The 21,899-nt window shown below is 40.3% G+C and overlaps 1 long non-coding RNA gene across 1 annotated transcript; it reads right to left on the bottom strand.

The window, feature by feature from the left end:
• Window positions 1-350: 350 nt before the first annotated feature.
• On the bottom strand, window positions 351-5,341 carry LOC140648838 (uncharacterized). Its single transcript, XR_012041352.1, has 3 exons — window positions 5,279-5,341; window positions 4,483-4,588; window positions 351-454 (listed from the first exon to the last, which is right to left on the bottom strand). It is a non-coding gene; the product is annotated as an uncharacterized lncRNA (long non-coding RNA).
• Between the last annotated feature and the right edge of the window lie 16,558 nt (window positions 5,342-21,899).

Genomic DNA, 21,899 nt, shown 5'->3' with positions numbered 1-21,899 from the left:
TTTGTTTCCATCCTTTCTTCCATTTATCTTTCTGATGGCTGACATGATAGAATTTGACAAGACTGACATAATCCACAGTGGGATTCATCTTAATATTATTAAAAAAAAATCAAGTGAAAAGTACATTCCCAGAATATTTTAATCACAATATTTTAAACAATGTTTTACTCTGAAGGCATAAACTTTAAGGCTATCAAAGTTCATATGTTTACTCTTAAATTACCTTAACAATTAGTACCATAAACGGAGAAGTGGCACAGTATCACAAACGTGAGTAATTGGTTCATGTTACAAGTAATCGTTCCCTTCAGCACAAACATACAGGACAGTTTAACTTCCATTTCTCAGGTGGGGTTGCTTCTCTGCTGTGCTATTATTTTTCATCCTTCAGTCACAGTATCCTAGCTCTGGTCTTGAGCTAGCATTTGAAATCTTGTAGCCAACCTGCCTTTGCCTGTATGCAAAGATGGAAAATGTCTTATCAACATTTGTGTGACTGACCTACCATCTTGTGATCACAAAACAAAATTTTCTGATGCCTTAAATCAAAAGTTTGGGAAATGCTCAGAATTCAGCAGTACTTCTGAATGAATGGGTGGACCAGTGTAGTGGGATGTATGACATTTATGCCATTGCAAGGCATGTGAGACTAATTTATTTTGCTTATAGCTCTTGAGCTTGGATTTATGAAGCCTTCAAAGGTGAGCTCTCATGTATGTTTTCTTATGATGGGAGACTCAGGGAATATTAAATCTGTGAGAACATTTTGGTAGTGCCAGTATGGACTTGTCAAGCTGCCAAGGCAAAGTTAGTAGTTTGGAGGAAAAAAGCATGGAACAGAAGGATCTCAATCCAAGAAAAACATTTCAATTAGATAAAGAAAATGTGTTTATTTTAATTTTTGTGCACTAGTGATTGAATTTGTGAAAATCAGTATTCATTGTTATCAACAAAACCATTAATAACAGAGAACTAAGTAATGTAACTCTTCTGTCAATAGGCTATCAAATTGCTATATCTCTACTTGTCCTCCTGATTGTCTCAGGACAAGATCTGATATAAAGTAAAATTAGAAACTTAACAAATCAGTTGTTATGAGAGGGCTTTGCTGGGCTTTGAAGGGTGCAGAATCATGAATCACCTGTTCTAAAAGCTGATCCAGCGCCTACTCAAGACAACAGTTACCTGAAAATGTAATAAAGCAATACCCTATCCCACAGTTCAACAAAGCACATACTGTCTGAAATTCAGCTGCCTCATTAATCTCTATCAAATGCCATTGAATCTATTGGTACATAAGTTCACAGCTACCCATTTTGAGAAATAAAGCCTAACTTTGTGCCAAAGTTCTGTAACAGTTGTTACCACAAGGCCATTACATCTTCTACTCATCTTACCTAAATATGATAGATATGCCTAAATGTGATAGATATTTTATGATCTCAATATTTCTGTAAGGAATATTATGATTAAATCAAAACAAAACAATTGTCAAAGCTCCTTAAACATATTTGTCTATGACAGAGAATAAGAAGAATGTAGACTTTGTTTCTTTTCTATTAGAAGCAGCCATTTCGTAATCTTTTTTATTAATGCTTTCCAGATTTTATGGTACTTTTTATTAGCCAAGCATCTAATTTCTCACAAATCAGTGTGTTCTGATAACCAGAAGAATCATGTTGGCAATACTGAAGAAGTTAAAACAAAAAAGATGTTTTTAAACTTCAATATTAGCTCCAGTTTCTGAGCAACTTTCATATAGGCACAACAGACATACCACTCGAAAAGAAAAACTACAGTCAAGAAGTTAAAAAGGGTTTTCAAATATTTCCAGCTCCTGGGCATTATCCAACACACAACTATAAATATAACTATCAAATTAGAATAATTTGATGACAATGACTCCTTTTATCATTATTCTTCTCACAAACTTCTCACCTATTACTCAATTCTCAAAATCCTATCTTTAATCTGCTGGATTTAAGTGTTAAAAGAGGTTGCAAACAATGGATAGCTGCTGTAATCCTTCAACAGAGTGGAGGGGGTTAAGTAGCACCACTTTAGACATGCCTGAGTTCTGTGATTTGTGAGTTTAAGTAAAACCTTTTAACATTGTTTGAATATACCAGGTTGATAAGTTTTTTTCAGTTAAATTGCTAACCAACTTGCTGAATCTCAAATTGCTCCCATTTTTACAGGAACCATGCCAGGGTATTACAGAAAAAATGGCTAAATTGGTTCTGGAGGGGACCATAAGCTGTTTAAAATAAGATCACATTTATTTTTTTAAACATCGTGTTTGTATGTATGTATGCATGATTTAGAGTGTTGGTATTCTGTAATTTAACTTTATGATTTTATGCCTGCTGAACTTTAGAACACTCATGAAAATTAGGTGCCTGTTTCTCCTGTTCCTCTGATGAATGAAATTTCAATAAGTATTGTCTTAGCCCCTTTTTGCCTGCCTTGTGCTTTCATGCTAACCTTTTTCAATCATGGCCTGCTATCTTATTTTTTCCTATTTAATTCTCCTATTTGCATGCATCTTTACACCCTTTCTTGCAACACTCTCTCTCTTAATCTCTGCATTATAGTGCCTATTTCTCTTCCCCTACTTATTTTCTGTGTGATACCTGTTAGAACACCCTTAACCTTTACCCTTTTTGTATCAGCATCTCCACAAACTGCTGTAATGCATGTTCAAAAATTGCAATGGAGATCATAATTCCCAGGGAACAGAGGGACTGGGAATTATGCTTTCCTCCAGGAAGGACTGGAAAACAAACCCTTCACTGTGGGCCTGCTGCACCTCCGAAAAGTACCTGCTGGTGGAGATTTTCTTTTTTACATCACTGTGCATGTTTGAGGGAAAGCAGAATCAGTCCCCTTGTCTTCTCAGCTTCAAAGACAAGCAGGATCAGGTTAACACCTCTTACAGCACAAACACAATAGCACCTGCCAGAATTATGCTGCACCACATCTGTGTTTAACTTGGAAACTGCATTTATCTACAGAAATTTTAGGCCAGATAAGACATGAAACAGGAAACAGTGAAATCAGAGACGATAACTAGTAATCTTGTGCTTCCTGCCTAGCATTACAATGTTGAAAATATTGTGGTTACAGACAGCAAAACATGATTTTAACAGCAAGGTAGCAAACAGCCCCTCTCTCTAAAAGTCTGCTTAACTTAGCTTTCTGATCCTGGCAAACAAATGGAGGGTATACTCTATTTGATCTTTAAAATGAAAAGGAGGAAAAAATACCTTTCCCAAACAATTGGAGAATTCCTTTAGTTGTAGTGATAGAGTACTCAGTTATTTGACACACAAGCAGATTTTTCCTTGCTATAATTATATATTTAAGATACATAATTAACCAGTTTGTAAACTGATGTCAGGTGAAGATCACACTCACTGAATTCCCATCCTTGTTTTGATATACAGTTTAAATGAGGACCCTGATATGTATTCTATTAATTCAAAATACACACATTTCCTTCTCAAGCATTTTATTTTAGAATCAAGGACTGTAAATTCAATGCCCTGAGTAACTAAAGACTGTTTAAAAAAAACCCCTACACTAGGCTACACAAGCTTATGTGAATCAGTTTACCTGCCACAAGGAAGTAATTCTGCCAGACTAGAACACAAAACCCCATAGTCACTGATAAGTAAGAAAACAAACGAACAAACAACAACAAAACCAACCAGAATTAAACTGTGTACAGGATCTGTTCACTAATTCTTTCCATATTGCCACTTCCTAATGAAAAGGATGGATTCAGCTATTGGGGTTGCATCATGCCTTTTCTAGATGGAATATTTTTCAGTATGAAGTTCCATCATCACTGCAATCCAGGAGCAACTCATGACAGTGTAATGAAAGTAAGTTTTTGCCCCTTGATAAAGCCTGGCTTTTTCATTATTCAAGGTGAGTAGGACAATTTTGAGGCTAAGGCACTGGGCATCTGACATACTGGGCATCAGCCCAACAACAAAATTCCTACGATAACTTCAGTAGTTCTTTTGGATCAGAACCTCCAGTAACTCAATGCTATCAGTCAGATTCATGGCAATGATCAATAGGAAAAATATGGGTGTCACTGCTCAACCACCGATCATTAGAAAACCCCACTGCGCTTGCGAACAGAATTAAACTATGTCTCAGACCACCCACTAAGTTATGCATTATCCCCACTTATACATTAGTAACATGAAGCAGAGACATTGTCAGGTATGAGGCAGGACTGTATCTGTGGTAGAGCCAAAACCAGAGATCACATCTTCTAAATATTCATCATGCAATTTGTCCTTCCAGTCACTCTTCCAACTTGTTGAAAAAAATCAATGGTGTCTGAATGAAACTGTCAACAAGTCAACCATTCTTCTCTACTGAAATGCTTAAGAGATTTGTTAAGATCAAGAGCATCAGCTAAAATTGCAAAGTGAGTTTTTTTCCACGCGAGAACTCTATATCTACCTGTGATCCTTAATTCCTGAAGAAGGGGCTCACCTCAGAGAGTGAAAGGAGGCAGAAGGTGCTGGGAAGACAGTGGGTGATGAGCGCTGGATAGGGGCAGCAGTTACTGGAGGGAAGAACAACCCACAAAGGGCACATCAAACACAGCATGCAAATATGACACTCTGCCTGCCGCCCCCCAGCCCCGGCTGCTACCTGCATTAGATTAGAATTGCTTTTGCATCTCAGCAACAAAAGCTACATCTAGATAGTGGTGATCTCATCCTAAGAAACAGGTTTTTTCACCTTACTCAGGAATATTTTTAAAACTATGTTGTTTAGAACTAATTAAAAATGGTTTTGAACTAAGCACACAATAAAAAGCCCAGATCCTTATTTACCAAAACACCAGCAGTTTAGCATTCTAAATCCCAGTTTTCTTCAGAAAGATGTTTCAGTACAAAATCATGGTTTTCACCAGCTATTCTGTCTAAGCACTTCCTTTCATGTTTTTTACATTGCCCAGTCACCTGTTCTGCATGACTATTTCAAAGTACTTAGGCATCTCTCAAATGTATCAGAAAGCCCAACCTCCTTCACCTAGTCCTCATCTATACCATAAACATCACCAAATGCCAGCAGTGAGATCAGTTAATAGAACAGTATCAGAAGAGTAAAGGACAATGTCTTAAAACAAAATTGCACACAAAATATACCAACAAAAGATTCCTCCAAGTAGGTTTGTTGTTGGTTATATTTAAGACTAGTAATGTTATAAAAGCATTAAGGCTTGTTCGTAAGCCCTCTATGTCACCACCTGGCAGGGTATGAAGATGCTCAGTCCTACCCTCACTAGATTCACTCTCTCACTGCTGTTATCACAGAGGTCTTTCAGCCCCTTTCAGATCACCTCCCCATCCAGCTTCCACATAGCTTGCGAACCAAGCCAGCATTGTGCAGGCTGGCTGAAAATCAAGACCTTCATACCCCATCTGTGTGCAAAATAGACACCTCATGGCATTAACAAGACTAAGTCTTAAATTTCAGGAGTCACTTGAGAGGCACCATACACCACAGTGTCAGTAGACTCCTTGATCTCTTGTGGTGGAGAAGTCAATAACTCTTCCTTTACTTCACCACCACCCTGGGAGGCATGCTTAGAGGGGGCAGCAGATGCATACCTAGACAGTGACTTAGACAATAAATCAGGAGAATGGGCTTCTCAGCCTACCCATGGCCAGCACGTCATGTTTGCACCATCTCTATCCCTCTGTCCATGTCTCAGGCACTCATTCTTTTCCTTAAACTGGTGTGTTGCTGTGGATAAGCATGTCAGAAAGCATTTTAAATTAGATCAATATGGAGCAAACTACGAAGCCGCTTCTACACTGTGTATGTAAAGTGGATGCCTTCCTCAGCAACAATACCAAGTGGTTATGTGAGTAGGCTAACTTTCGCCTCCTCAGCATACTAAGGGCTCTGGGAAAAATCTGTCACAGGTCCCCTTCCTTTCTCAGAAACACTAAAGTGTTCTCAGTAAAGACCATTTACAAAGGAAACTTAGCACCAGGGAAACGCAGAGTTGATTGTGCCCAAAAAGATGCTGTGGAACATAGCAGCAGAACTGTAGGGCTAGTTCAGATTCACATGCATGAGTGTCAGCCAGCCTGAAGGTCTCTCCTGGAGCTCCAGCATTAATATCAAATGATAGAACAGAGGAAATTTCATAGAAGCCCCCTTTCTTGATTGCTCATTACTATACTAAATCTTCTCTGACAGAGCATGTAGCAGACCAGGAACAACAAAAACCCCTAAATGGTTGTATCTCAGTTCTAGGACAGACTTAGATCTTGACAGAGTGTTCACGCTGAGCTGTTAAACTATTTTACAAATCAACAAATGGCAGGAATTGTCAGAGTCATTTATTAAGGCTGGAAACAGAAACTCATTTGACCATTTTTCACTCACTGACCATTCTTTTATGCCGATTTTTTTTTGTTCCAGGATATATATGTGCTTTCTTAGATTCTTTCTTTTTGCTGTTGTGTGAGTAATCCAATATTTTACACACTTACTGATGATTACCATTCATGTAGCTCATTAAACGGCAGACTTACTACATATCTTAAAGGATTTCCAGTTTTCTTTGTGCAAATAGCTTACTTTTTATTGTTGAGTTTTAGGGTATGAGGAATGGATTTGTTCAAAGAGACCAGAAGATCTTTATCCTTTGACAGTGTAGCAAATCCTTTATTCTCAAATTACTCAGCAGGCATGATTTTCCTAATACTTCCACCTGGTGCTCCATAACATGCTGGATAGATGTGAGGAGCATCTTCATTTTGAACATGATTTCTTTGTCCTGTTTTAGTGTGCTCAATAGCAAACAGCTTGTAGTTTCCCTAAACTTTTCAGTGAACTTCAAAGTGAAAAATGCTCAGGCATACCTAATCTAGCACTGAATCCTGTAGGTCTGATCAGCATTTGTAGCAGAACTTTGTCAGCAACTGATCCCCTGACCTTTCAGGGGTCTAAGACATTGTGAAATATCACTGGTGTTATAACTCCATGCATAACATATCAACAGAAAGTGAGAAAATCAGCAATGCTTGTGTGAACTAAAATGAGTTTTTCACAGCTCAAACAATCCATAAACCTTTCTCTTCAACGTTTTAAGAACTTTTCACCTCTTTAGTAAAATAAAGGCTCAGAATGGAAGAAATTGAATTCCCTCGCTTTCTGTCTTCATATTTTTACACCTATGTGCTCTGCCAAAGCATTTTTGCACTAAGAGATATAATCCTGAACTCTCTAACACTCTCTGCCCACCTCATACCTCTGCCTACGCTTCCATCCTGTTTTTTCTTCACAGTCAACATAGTAGATCAAACAAGAAATCCTTTTATCTGGAATTGTCTGAGAAAATACCCATTCTTTCATTGGACATCACTGTGGTATTTGTTTATGTGAGTGTGAGTGTGTATGTGTGTACTATATATGTGTGTGTAAGTCTTGTATACGCTTGTGTATATGTGTATGTGTCATTGCATATGCTTTGTGCATGTTCTTTGCTGTCTCTCTGAAATCACCAGCATTTTCATCACACAGTTCAGTGACTCAGAAATATGTTAGTATTGACCTCCTTCTGATATAGCAAGTCAACCACCATTCCTGCTTGTCTCAATTGTTTGTCTCCCTCTCACAGTGCATCTAAGCTAAGGGAGGATCAGCTAGAGAGAAAACAGATTAAAATGGGGTGGATGAGCCCCGCTACTTAAAGGCCAGCAATCCCTTAACTTACAAGTGTCTACTAAAAAACTCACAAGGTTTTTTATCAGTTTCTTCATAACCATTGTAACAGGACAGCTGATATTGTTTCTTCACCAAAACGGAGTGAGATCTGCAGTTCCTCCCAGTCTGTTTTCAAGTGCAGTGACGTTAGTCAGTCTGTGAGGATCCCCATCCCCATCCACAATGGGATCCACCCGGGCTGCACCTTCTCAGCACTAAAACCTCCGGGGGATAAAGCAGGGATGGGAGCAGAGCTGGGAAGAGGGAGGATGGGCAGCATCTTTTCTTCTGCCATGTGTTGGGAACCAAACTGAGGGAAGATTCAGAAAGTCAGAGGACGCAGACAAAGGTTACCACAGCCCTACCCTCGGACGGTAACTGGAAATGAGCCAACACAGAGAGATTTAGTCCTGTACGTAACCGCTCCTGCTTTGCAGGGCATCTCTGTAAAGGGTCAAAGGATGATGCCAGTACCTGTTAATCTTAAAACAATGAAGTGATCTGTAACTATCACATTCTGCTTTTGGCTTTGACCTCTCTAATCTCTATCTCTCTCGCCCCAGCTGTTTGCTGTATGTTGTTGAGACTTAACTAAATCTCTGGGCTACTTAAGACAGGACGATGCCTGTTGGCCACTGGCTTGCAGAAAATTATAAATGCCAGAGTAGTGATGCTTACGTACTGACCAGGATCTTTGGGTAGCACCGGGCAACAAAAGCTCAGCTCAGTTTCAGCAACATCAATTGGCTGTTATTCATTTCACAATGAACAGCAGAGGATAGTGGCAAGGGATAGGAACACTTTCCTAAAAATAAAAGTGAAATAAAAAAGGCATGTTTGCAAAATAATGGCAAGCAGTACAATCATACCAAAGATCAACTTGTCCTGGAATTTTTTTTCCTTCGCATTTTTCCTCCATTTATTGTAATAGTAACTCTCTATTTAACATCAAACATAGAATTGTAAGCATATGAACTTATCTTGGCCTATTTCAGTATCTGACAGACATTTTCCTCTTATCACAAAAGCTGTTTGGTGCTTTCTAGTCTCAAAGAAAATGCAAAAGCCCCTTCCACACCTGAGCTGCACGGGACAGCCCGTCTGCCTGGTTGTATGAACACCAATTCCTATCTGACTCTCTTCCCTTACTGCCTTGTGAGGTGGTGCTGAGCTCTTCCTTGGCTCCTGTCAGAACTCATTTACAAAAATGCACTGCTGGGATGGATGTTTTAATTGTCTTGTTATGCCAGGCAACTTGTTTCTGCGTAAATTATTTTTTGGATGTTTCTTCCCTGCCCATTTTCAATCCTTCAGGCTTTATAAGAATTTAGAGAATTTGGACTTGTCCTGGTCAGTATTTAGTCATCCAGTTCCTCAGCCAGGGAAGTGTGAGTCTCAAAGCTGATGAGTAGGAATGTAACAGAGAAATAATTTCCTGGCGACTAAGGCACAGGAGAGGTCAAGAGCTGCAGCCACTGGCAGACTCAAGGGTTGTGCCCTGGGGAGCCGTCTGAGAGGTCCTAGTTCTCGCCAACAGCATCACAGAATGCAGAGCCCAGTCTCCAAATGTATCATCTTCTGGCCTGCTGTGGCACTGCGGTCCCCTTTCAATACCAGCAGGATTCAGAGCATCTAAAATGAACCCTTGTATCCTGTGGCACATAGCAGTTATAATGTACCTCTTTATTGCATCCTAAGTGAAGTTCCCTATAAAGAAATATTGATTGAAGAAAAAACTCATAAGGATCAATGGCTTATGTTCCAGCTGTGTTTTATGTTACAATAACAGCTCTTTGGAGAGTTGGTGCTGGGTGAGTGCAAAGTAATACCAGTAATTCCCCCCCGCCTTGGATCATCCCGTACCAAATTCTTCACCGTTCTCAGCATTGACTCATGGGCAGAAAATAGCTACTGTGGTCTCAGGGGATACTGTAAAAAAAAGAGAAGGGGAGGTAGGGGGTGGAATATGAAAAGGAAATCTGCTCCAAAGAACAGATGCTCCAGGAGTAAGTGCCAGGGTGTGCTGAGGGAGGCAGTGCCAGTCCAAAGTTCAGTAGCTGGTAGTTAAAACACTACTGACCTAACTCGTCATTGCATGGCAGAAGTTGCAGAGGGGTACGTGCCTGGGTGGCGGTGGGAACCCAAAACTCCATTGGTCTGAGCATCAGAGTTCTGCGAAACAGACCGTCTCTGCTATACCTCTGTAGGTGTTTTTACAATAGCAGCGACTTCCCCCATGGTAAGTATGTGAGTACAGAGCTCGTAATGAGTTGTTTGCAAAGGGATTTAATTTGTATGTCTCCACTATTAAATATTATCCATATAAAAGGCACATGGTCTTTTCTACCTGGGGAACAATAGGATTTCTTTCCCTTCAGCAAGAAACAGTTTTCTCTTCAAAATCTTAGTCTCCTTTCCCAAGCACCTCTCCCAGCCTCTGTCCCTGCTCATTCCCTCCCAGAGACTTGTCCTTCCCTGAGGTCTCCTTCTCCGTGCCCCCTCCTGTTCAGACCAGTTTCCCTTGCCCCAGACAGTGCTTTTCACCCTCACCCACCTCTAGTTGCTGTCTATTGTCTGGTGAAAACTGTCCCAGTGTGAGTCCTCCCCATCTTCTCACCTGCTATGTGGAGCGGGCATGCCCTACCACTGCACTCACCAGCTTTTCCTGTGGGCTAGCTGCATTTCTGATGATCCCACCAAGCCTCTTCATTATCATCTGTTCTGTACGTGCAGCCTTGCCACCTCATTTGAGCCAAGAGACACCACAAGGTGGCCAGGCACAGAAGGGTTAAAGAAAACCTCAACATAGCTGGTGAAGCAAGTCCAAACCCCCTAAAAGGATCTTGCAATCTTAAAGGAGTGACCCTCCAGATCAGAGGTGATGGAAGGCCTTTGGTCTGCTGTATCCATTCTGCAGAGATGATTATGACTCTGACACAGAATGCATTCACAAAACCCACAATTTAAACACATTTTTAAAATGTGTCAAGGATTTACACACTACCGCTTGAGAGAGCTTCAAAACTGGGAAAAAGCAGGACTATTTTTAATGTAAAGCCATTGCTACCTAGTAAGAAAACACTTTTGTATTCATATAAAGTATTTATTAGGTGTGAGGTTTTATAAATTGTTTAGTCCTGAAGCCTTTAAAAAAAAAGCACAAAAAAAACCCAGGTTACTTTGAATGCATTACCAAGTATCCTGTGGAATATTTCACATAAAAGGAAACAGAAGATGTATAAATGTAAACAGGCTAATTGTATGCAGATATAAATTATGCATGTTGGTCTTATGAAAAAGCATCCCTGATTTGCAGGGGTCTTACTCAGCAGCTTTGTGTCTTGTCTAAGGGGATATTTAGTATGGCTGTGATGTGCAGAATTTAAAACAAAACTTTGAATTCTGCAGAAGAAAAATATAGCCCAACTGTGATAAGACTGCACTGTTGGGAGCAGGTGGGGTTTATTTTATTCTATTCTATTTTATTTTATTTTATTTTATTTTATTTTATTTTATTTCATTTTATTTTATTGACTGTTCTGCTCATTAGCCCCGTTAACATGGGTGTATGCCTGCCCACGGATACAGTGCCGAGTAAAAGATTGTGTTAAGACTTAACATTTGCAAAGGGATTAGGGTTATTTTGATGTTTCTTAACAGGGATATGTAAAATATTCTCCAAGTCACAAACCTTTTCATGGTTGAAGCATTTCGATTAGTCCCAGACATAAGCAGCCTCCTGGCCTGCAAAGGTGCCGAGCAGCTGCAGTTCCCACCAGCCGCCCTGGGGACTGCGTGGGGCCAGCCCCTGTGAGGAGCCCAGCTAACTGGGACAAATTCTAGAAGTGGTTGAAAGGGGTCCCTGCACAGACAAAACTATATCACTCGTCGTCTTTTCCCCCGTCCTGCAGAGTCCCTCTCCTCCAAATAATAGCAGCAGTGTATTTGAATCCAGGTTGCAATATTCATGCTGAGGGATCCTTCATAGTGGGGGCAGGATTATGTATCCCTTGGATGCCCCCCTGTGGGTATGACTCACGCCTATGTTTCCCATCTTTCTGGCATGGATTAGTGAAATGATGCTGAAAGTGGAGGTACAGGCAAGAAGGTTAATGGAAACAAGTCTGTTGCAACACAAAGTAACACAGCTGAGGTGGAATCAAAACTCGAGGAGCTCACTGCAGTCAAGTCAGGGCGAGCTGGTAATCTTCATCCTAAATTTCTGAAAGAACTGGCACATGTAATCAAAAGGCCTGGAGCTATGATTTTTAATTAATCTATCAAGCCAGGGGTGATACTGTGTGATTAGGGGACAGTAAGTGTGGAGGGAGAAAACACACTGACGCAGGCAACCACAGCCCCATCTATTTGCTCCGTCCTGCTCGGGATATGTCTATTAAATAAAAGATATAAGGGTCCTTCAGTGTTAAGTGACAGTACAAAAGTATCAAGACAAGGTATAAACACAGGGAAAGGAATTCTTTCTTTTGGAAAAAAATGTCACAAAACAAAATGCACTCTTCATTACCACTTCTGGCAAAATAGATGCACAGTGAATGGTTCAGTAATAAAGCACCAACAGCTTCTGGCAGTGTGCGGTGGTACACAGCTCCATTAAGAGGAGCTGCTGTACCTAGATATTCCAGCCATGCAGACATATGATGTTGCCGTTTCAGAAAGCTGGGAAAAAAAGAAACGAGAGCGCTATTTCCCACTCGTTGTCTATTGCTTCTTCTGCTACATTGTGTGAAGGGGCAAGAGGCACAGCTTGCATATTCACCTGCCATGATAAATTACATCAATTTCAGTCCCTCAAGACGGAGCTACTGGTGCAGAGAGCCACTAAACACTACCAGTTGCTTTATGACACTACAGACATAAGACAGAAAAAGGCACACTGTGCAAGTGAAACATAACCCTGTATCCTGGGACAGGCTGGACGCAAATGTGAGAGGGAAAGTGGGATATTTCCTTCACTCATACATTGTAAATACGTCCTCATCATGATGCGTCCTTTGCTAAGAATCTGTACTCTATTAGCTCAAATTAGAATAAGCCTTAAAGACAGCCTTTGCCATCCCTGACCCTGTCAGCTTTTCTGTCTCCAGCAACGGCCAGTACCAGCTGCTCGAAAAGAGAACGAAAAAAGCCTACAGCCAGCAGCTATTCAATAACAGGCCCTTAGGGGAAGTTTCTTCCCAAGCCTCATTAAATGTTGGCTTCATTCTTAAATTCCTTCTGAACTTCTCGGATTCTATTCTGGCCTCCTCGTCTGGTGTCTGCACTGTGGACCGGGCTTTCCAGCGAGGGTTTTCCTTGGCTGGCCCCAGCTCCTTCAGTGCCCGCGCTCACGGCTGGCTCTGGCAGCAAGCGGAGGCTGTGCTCCTCGCTTGCTCCGGGCGACTCGTGGGGACAGTCTTTACAATGCAGATCACAGCTCCTCTGCTCAAGTGCAAGCAAAAGAGGATTCCCCTTACCTGGGTCCTACTGACTGCTGTCAGCATTTTTCTCTTTTTCTTTGGGATTTGGGGGAATTGGGGGAATTTGGGGTTTGGGGTTTGGGGGAACGTGCGTTTTCAAAGCCCTCCTCAGACCCTATCTAAAGCACTCTGTCGTGTAGCAAAGAGAGTGAGTGCATGTCACCAAATATCACTTTACTGCACATTTCACAGCAGAGTACACCTGGGCATTCAGGAGACAGAAACGGCGCTCACATATAGGGTGGACCATAAATTGTTAGCGAATTAGGCCCTAAGGGTTGTTTAAATATTGCAGTAATCATCTTGTCAGGCAAAGTCCCACATTCTGCTAAGATTAATCTGACATTCATCAGGAATGGCACAATAGAAGGTTATTTAATTTGGATCACACTGGACTGGAAAACTGGCAGGAGGACAGAAATGACCCAAATTGGAAACATTCTGCAGAGAGTGAGCCAGTCAAGAAAAGAAAGCAGAGAGCAAAAAACTGTGTATGTGTTTATTGGACAAAGATACATTAATTACAATGTATACATACATACGTAAACTTAAACGTGTGCACACAAACATACAGGACAGTGGAAATTTCAAGAGCATTCAGCATGGATCTAACTTTGTTCAGGATCAACTCTTTGGGATTCTGCTTCAGACTTAAATGAGAGTAGAGTGGGACTACTGGTGATAGCTTTTGAACCACCTCTCCCAGTATCTCTTCTCCCCATTCTTTTCCTCCGTTCCTCACATTACTGAAAAGAGAAACAACCCCCAAAGTTTTGCATAGAATCTGGAGTAAACACTGGCCATTAGGTGAATTACTTTAGGGACAGAAGTGTTCTCTTGACAGAACATTTTTAATCATTGAACATTTAAATAGTGCAAGAAATGTATCTCCTCTTTTGGCAACTTCACTTATAAATCCTCTCTACAGCTTTCCCAACCATTACAGAGTTTTTCCGTATTGCTGTAGTCTTCCTATACGCTCACAACAACGACAAATCTAGTAACAGCTAGATATACATTAATGCCCTTGAACCCTGGAAAAATAAAAAATAAAAACACATTCCCCTGGATCATTGCCGGTTTTTACTGAATAAGTTACTTAGCTTATTAAACTTGTCAAACAGCAAATACAAATAAAATGATAGTTTATCTTGCTGATTATTCAGCCACTGCACACTGGTGTGGGTAAACGCATGACTGAAACATTCTTCACTGTTCACGAGATGTCTATACTCTGCTTTCCCTTCTTGCTGTACCATTACCAGGGAATGCACTGCGCCCCCCGCTCCCCACAAAGAAGCTGGAGTTCTTTAGAGATGATGAGTTTTAAATAAAATGTGAGATATTAATTGTGCTGCAGTCAAATGGGCATATTTACAAAGGGTTTCAAATTCCCTAACAGTTAGCTGCTGTATTTGTACGCTAGCAAACAGCGAAGATAATTTAGGGCTTTGAATACCAGTGCTAAGTATAATCAATGTGAATCAGATGCACATTACCAAATTGAAGACATTTTATCTATGCATTATGTCAGATCATGAATCAGATTTGTGTAAACTGAAATCCTGGAATACAAACCATTTGCAAATTCAGCTACAGCCACACCAGTATATAATTATGTTACATATCAAACAGAGATACAGTGGAGCAAACTATCATATTGAGAGACCTTTGCTGTTTTCAGGACATCTACAGAGCCAGGTTTGTATGGCACATTACTGCCAATTCATCTATACCCATCTGAGTAAATCGGTTGGCAGAGAGGGGCAGATTACCACTAATGGCTCTATTATGGAAAGAAGCTGCAACCATTAGCTATTTTACATATGGACAAAAGAGAATTTAATTGATGGCCCATCGCCCAGCAGACAGAGAGAAATGATGATTTTCACCTTAATGCCAGGCATTAAAAATTCACAGGGCTGTGGAAGAAAGAGATGTTCATCCAGTCTCACTCTGCTTATGGGTCATTTTAAGCATAACTTGAGGAGAGAAAAACAGCACAAGGGGAGCTGTTCTGCTTTGAGAAAGCTTGAGTCGTCTGGGAAAAAAATTCACAAGTTGCAGTGTTATGACGTTAAAAAGCCAAGACCATGACCCTCTTATTTTCCTTAGCTACAATTTTATGGTTCCCAAATAGTATCCAAGCATTCAGCAAAACACATTTTGTGAGTGTTTATATTTGCAAATGAGGGAAAAAAGGAACATTTTTGGAGACATCGTACCTCATGGTAATAATACGATTTATTTTCACATATTTAAATATAAGAAGAGAAGCTTTTTCTTATCCCTCCCCTCCTGGAAGACCCCTACAGACTTCACTGTCTCCAGGATATCTGCAGTTCTCACTTCATGACCTATGAAATGGTGAAGCGTGAAGTTACAGGGGACGCCAAGCAGGATCCCACAGGAGAGGCACTCACCCTGGGCTGCATCCTGGATTTTGATGCTGGGGCTTCTCTCTTGCTTCCTGCCTCTTCCTACTCCACTGGGGGAATTTTGCCTTAGAGGTAAGGGCTGCCTGGTTTGCAGCAATTTCGAAGATCTTCTAAGATGACCTCCTCCCTCCAGTCTGAAAGCACTGCAGGTTATTAATAAACTTTGAGATTGTTATGGTAGTAACTAAAGACCATAGTGGCATAGCAAACTATACGCTCTGATGGGCAGAGACTATCCAAATGGAAAACGGAGCTGCTGAGTTGCAGAAAGGGACAAACATACAAGTCGTGTACGGTGGCAGGAACTTTTTACGTCCCCAGTTGATGCAACAGGATAATGTTAATCTGTCGTGTCTGTAATTTATATTTTATATGAGCAGAGAGGGAATTGTAAGAATATATGAGCCTTGTCTCTTTTATGCTCAGATAGCTAGAGTCTGGCTGAAAATCTCCAGCCAGGTTGGTCTGCATACAAAAATCAACTTGTCAGACTAGAACAAAGAGCAGACAGCTTTTTGAATTGGAGACGCAAGAACAGAAATAAGATCTGAAGTAATGCTGGAAGACACTACTTACTGTTGTAAAAATTGGACAAGGTAAATAAGGAAGGGAAAGGGTCTATATGCCATGCTGGACCCAATATTGGATGGATTTTTTGAAACATGCACAGCATGCATATGATAAGACATTAAAATATCCTTGGAGAGGAAGACTTGGGGGAAACAGAGGGGTGGTAAGCCATTCAAAGTAAATTCAGAAGGCATTGCTTGTGGACGTTGCAGAACAGTGAGGGGAAGTGGTGAGGCAGAGAAAAGAAGGCTAACAACAGACTCTTCCAATTTGTTTTTCTTTTCCAACATTTTGCCACGGCAGCAGGTTCTGGAAGCAGAAGTCGTCTTCTTTAGTCTGGACGGCATTGCTTTAACCCATAGCACTCACAGACCAAAAGCAGGCAACGGTGGCTGCCAGCCAACTTTGTTCCCGGCTCCTCCAAGAACCCCGTACAGCCTCTAGCATTGCATAGGCTATGGCGGTGATTGAGCACGGGGCTGTGGCAAAAGCAGTGCCTGGAACCTCCACAGTGCAGCCTGAAGGGGGGTTCAGTGCCCTCCACACTCCACTCCTAACAACTGTTTGCAAAGAGATCCTCTGGGGATAGTTTTATAGGATGTTTATGCGGGCTCTGTTGCTATGATCCTCCGGTGGTAGAAACCAGCATTTTTTCAGTTCCTTTTAATCACTCTGGTCCTTTGACAGTAAGAAAGGATTTAGATCAAGGTGAAGATTTCACCTCAGAAGTAAGAAAAATTGTATTTATTCCTTTTAGGTAGCCAGCTATTGCTAACCCTGATCAGCTGCAGCAGAGACTATTGCCCTTGTTGGAACCGATCTCTCTACCCAAGTTCACGTGCACATTCATACACACGCATAATAGGTGGGTAGATATTTGCATGACAGGATCAAACATCTATCAATCATTTAGACTTTTTGGTAAGGAGGGCTCCATCCACACTGCATCCAGCAAGAAGTAGATACAGATGGAAGTTGGGAGTTTGTTCCTTTCTAAAGAACCAAGGCACACATGAAAAGTGAATCTGTGTATTCATTTTAAAAACACTGATGTCTCCAGAGATTTTTGACATGTCAGCATCGGAAACAGGAAGGCTGGAGAGAACAGCCAGCAGTAACAAGGAGCAATAACCATGTGGCCTTCTCCTTCTACCCTTCCTTTCTTCCCCTAAATGAGACATCTGATCAAAGGCTCTTGCAGAAATGCTAATGAAGCCTCATTTTGTTATTTCCATGGAATCCAACACCCAGGGGAGGGATAGATGGGCAAGAAGGGTAAATCTGCACTTGCAAGATGATGTAGGAGCAGGAGTTTGCTGTGAGAGCAGTGCTGGGAAAGTGTCTGCCACAAGTCAATATACCCTGATTTTTTTCAGCTGTTCAAGTTTTAAACTTCAAGACTTGTCTTTTTCACATTTTCTCAATGCAAAATTCCTTCAGGAGCTAGTGGAGCTAGCTAGGAGCTACCCCTAAAATAACTGTAAGGAAGAGGAAACCGAAAAAGTTTTAAGGTCACCCTGGTCAAAGGGAGAATATTCTCACAAAAAAATATTAGCTAACATGTTATATCCCTGCTGTAAGCAAGACAGGTGCAGTTTCACTGGTATGATTTTAATTCTTTACCCTTGGCCTTGGATGCTGCCATCAAGAAGAGTGGAAATCACCTGTGTTATTAATCAAAAAGCTAAAGTACAAGGATTTCCCTTATTACACCTAAGGCTGTGGTCCTCAGAATGTATAAAAATTACTTCTAATTTTCTACATGTTTAAGCATAGGCTCATGCGAAGCCCTCCTGAAGTGGATAAGACTGTATAGGTACAAAAATAAGGGGTACTAACATCAGAATTTCTGCATTCATGGAAAAATAAACCTTTTTAAGGGTATGCAAAATGACTAAAGTGTTCTGTGTTCTTGTTCATTTGTCTTTTTAATAATAAGGGCAGAGAAGTGGAATTAACTGATTCTGGCTTGATATCAAGGTTATGCAGGTTAAACTGAAAAACGTTAATGCATTCCTATAGGCAGTTAATGGACAGTTTGTGCAACCATTGTTTGACATGAAACTGTACTGTTTCTCCCTCTCCAATATTTAGCTTGACTTTTAGTGATATCAGCTGATTACATCTATCTGGGTAGAGTAGTTCAGTTGCTTATTCCTGCGATGTAATTGTTTATTCCCTCATACAGAAAATACATTCATACGATATTTTGTCCAAAAGCAAATGAATTTTTCACCCTGTCTTTTAAGTATTACAACAAGAGCTGCAATGAAAAGTACTTAAAAAGATATCAGCATGAAGTCTGCTGAAGTCAATATTGGTTTTAGATTAAAATTTCATAAGTGTGTCCAGCACTGAATTGTACAACATTGCATAATATGGTTTCAAACCATCTATTACAGGTTTCTTTAAAGTATATAGAGATAGCTAGTGATTAAAGGCTTTTTGTTCAAGTTCCCCATTGGTTTAGAAAAATGTGAAAAAAGAAGCATTTTCAAGAAACTTTACATGATTAGTCTGAGAATGCAATGCTAATAAATATTCCTGAAGCAAAATTCATACTGAGTTTTTGTAGGACACAGCTCACGCACAAATATTCTCATACCTGTTGTATGAGTTTTAGAAAGCTCCATACTCCATAGGGTCAACCAAGCTCTAGTCAGGGAGCTGGGATGAAACTTCCACACTTACTGGCTCATTTCACATGTTGCCCACTGCAGAGATGCTTTCCTTTCCTCTAGAAAGCTGCCATGTGCTGGACAGCCCAAGGCAGAGCCAGTTGCGTCAGAATGGACCGGTAAGGCACAATCCTGCTTCATAAATAATTCAGAAGACTCATTTCTGATTAACTTCTTGAATCTCCTTCACTGAAGAAAATTACACCAGTTCTTATGTTTTTGTTCCATGAATGCATACAACTTAGGTTTTTCTGGAAAAAAATATGCTGACTTTCAATGAGCTCTGTTAAGAAAACCTGAGTGCAGACATCCTTAAACAATGATCACCTTTACAACTTCAGTGATGTGCCAAAAGGCACCAGAGCTGAAGGAAAATTCAAGCTGCCACCATTATTTTTAAGTGTTCCTGTTTAAGTAGGCCATCTGCACAAAAATATGAGGCTCCTGAACCCACAGGATCTCCCATCACTGCAGGCCTCCTTTCCAAGGACATCAGGGAACAACCGACAGGGCATATTTGTCCCCTACATCCTGACAGCTGATAGTACCAGCTCTCATATCCCTTCTAGCAGATGGGGACCCCTAAGTTTGCCTGGATCTCAAAAAGTAAGTCTTTGTCTACAACACTGCCTTATGCAAACCCCTTAACTCTGGGGAAATTAAAAAGCATGCCAATTTGTCAGGTCTATTGAATTAATTTGTTAAAAATAAACATGGTTAAAAATGGAAAAAGCATGTTACTTCCAGCGAGGCAAGGGTAAGTTCCTGATTACAACCTGGGAAAGACAGCTCACCAGAAGAGTGGGCAGGCAAGGGAGCGCAATCCTACAGCACCCCTAGCATCAGTCCCTTGTTCTCACTGCCTCCTAGGACTCGCTCTGCACTGTTTCTTGTCTCAGTGCCTCCAGAGTTGGGCTCTTCTGGGTGTTGTTGAATGCAAAAGAAGGTTTTCATTGTCATAGTTCCTTTCAAAATCTGTGCATTTCTCTAATGATCAGTGTGTTTTACTGTGGTGTCCCTTGAATCAGCTGCTTCGCATCTGCGTGAACATGAAACCCTTAAAGCCTCTCTAATATTGCTCCGTTTTATACAAAGAGGAGATCGTGGAAGAGCCAATTTCCCTATTCATATTTACTTTTCCTCTTGAAAATCAAAAAAGCTGTAGTTATCAACTCACACTGTTTTTTTTTTCAGTAAAGCTGTGTTTTTTGTTTTTCTTTCCTCAGTGTGAAGAAGATTCAGCAAGAGTTTACTGGTGTTTTATGTAGATTACACACAACATGTTAAAACCCATTGTTAGTTCGAGGTTTAGTCACACCTAACTAGACTGAATGCCACAACTCCTAATATAATGCTAAAAAGTAGAGGTTTTCCTGCCTGCCTGTTTTTTAAAGTGAAAAGAATTGTGAAAAGCTGTAATGCTCTTCAAACAGGTTATAGAAAAATTGAGTCTGAGCTTTTTTAACAAAACAGGCATTTGTCCTACATCTTTAGGATAAAAGCATCCAAAACAAATTGAGGGGAAGTTAGAGATAAAGAGATCTTTATATCCTCTCACAATATCTGAAGAATCCCTGACAATTTAGGCAGACTTTTTGCAACTCAAATGCTGATTAAAAAGAAATTACAGAACATATGCTTACAGGAATGAAGTATCAGGATTGGCAGTATAAGTAGGAAGCATATTAGCAGCATACAAACAAAGTTGTGTTTTGGAACTTCACCACACCGCTCTAATACTACAGCTATCAGGATTAACCCTCATTACAATTACATGTGGTCCATAGCCAAAGCAAAAAGTGAAATAATTCAGTTCAGCGAAGGCTTCCAGTGTGTTAAATAAAGACCAGCGTTGCAAGATGAACACTACGCTGCACTAATCAGTTTTAAAGATTCCGGCTACTGTTTAAAATACCATGTAGTACAAGATGATCTAGTACACCCGTCCACTGGATTCTTAAACCTGAGGGAAAGGAAAACACCACCCCATATATTTATCTATAAAAGTTGGTTCTGCCTTTTCCTCCATGCTTTTGTTTTCCTGTGAAATCAACAGCAGCTGTGCACACAGGGCCAGGGAAGCTGCCTTAGTGAATTTGTGGATCATCTTTTCCTCACAGATGAAAAGATACTAACACTTCCTTGCATGTAGTGTCTTTTTAAACTGTCATAGATGCTTGATTAATCCTTGTTCAGTGAAAAAACCTTCATGCTCTGCTCCTTGTTTCTGTGGAAGCTAGCTTTCTGCTTCAGCTCCTCTATTAACCCTGATCTTACCATGCAAATGATACAAGTTTTTGCACTTCTGGAACTCTCAAATTATATCCTATATTTGCGTACTGTGAGAAAGCTTTCATGCATGATTGAGCCCGTGTACATTTTCCCCATCTGATTCGAACAGCTCAGATTTTATAGGTGCCTCTGACTCAGCCGAATGAGATAGCTTGTCTCTGCGCAATTAAGGCTTTCAGAGTAGCCAGAAGTACCAAGAGAATGAAAGGGAAAACAGAGGGAGTTCCAAAGGACAGACTTCTACTTAAACAATTGAGTTAGATTTCTTTCAGAGGTACCATACAAATGAAATCAAAATTGAGCTGTATCTGTATTTGCTTCTTCATTACATATCTCATAAAGGTCCCTGAATATTTGCTATTTTTAAAATTGACATATTTTGTTTTGGGCCTTTAATTTTATTTCTAGAATTTAGAGTTGCAACTCACATTTCTTGTAATAGTTTGTTTTGTTTTGTTTTGTTTTGTTCTTTCCTCGGAAGGCTTAAAACCAGGAGAAGAATCAATCTTCTTATGACAGCAAAAATCAAAAAGGTAATGGAAACTGGTTGATTGAAACATTGTAACCTATCTAAACACATTGTCCAAAATATTTAGTTTTATTGAGGCTAAAGAAAAATAAAGTATCTTTTCCATTGATGACTAGCACCTTCTACAGAGAAATCTCACTAATGTATACCAAATATTTGA

The sequence above is a fragment of the Ciconia boyciana genome, chromosome 3 (assembly GCF_034638445.1).
Source record: "Ciconia boyciana chromosome 3, ASM3463844v1, whole genome shotgun sequence".
NCBI lineage: Eukaryota > Metazoa > Chordata > Aves > Ciconiiformes > Ciconiidae > Ciconia > Ciconia boyciana.
Note: the sequence above shows the minus strand (reverse complement) of the source record. Positions and strands in the feature narration are given on the sequence as shown.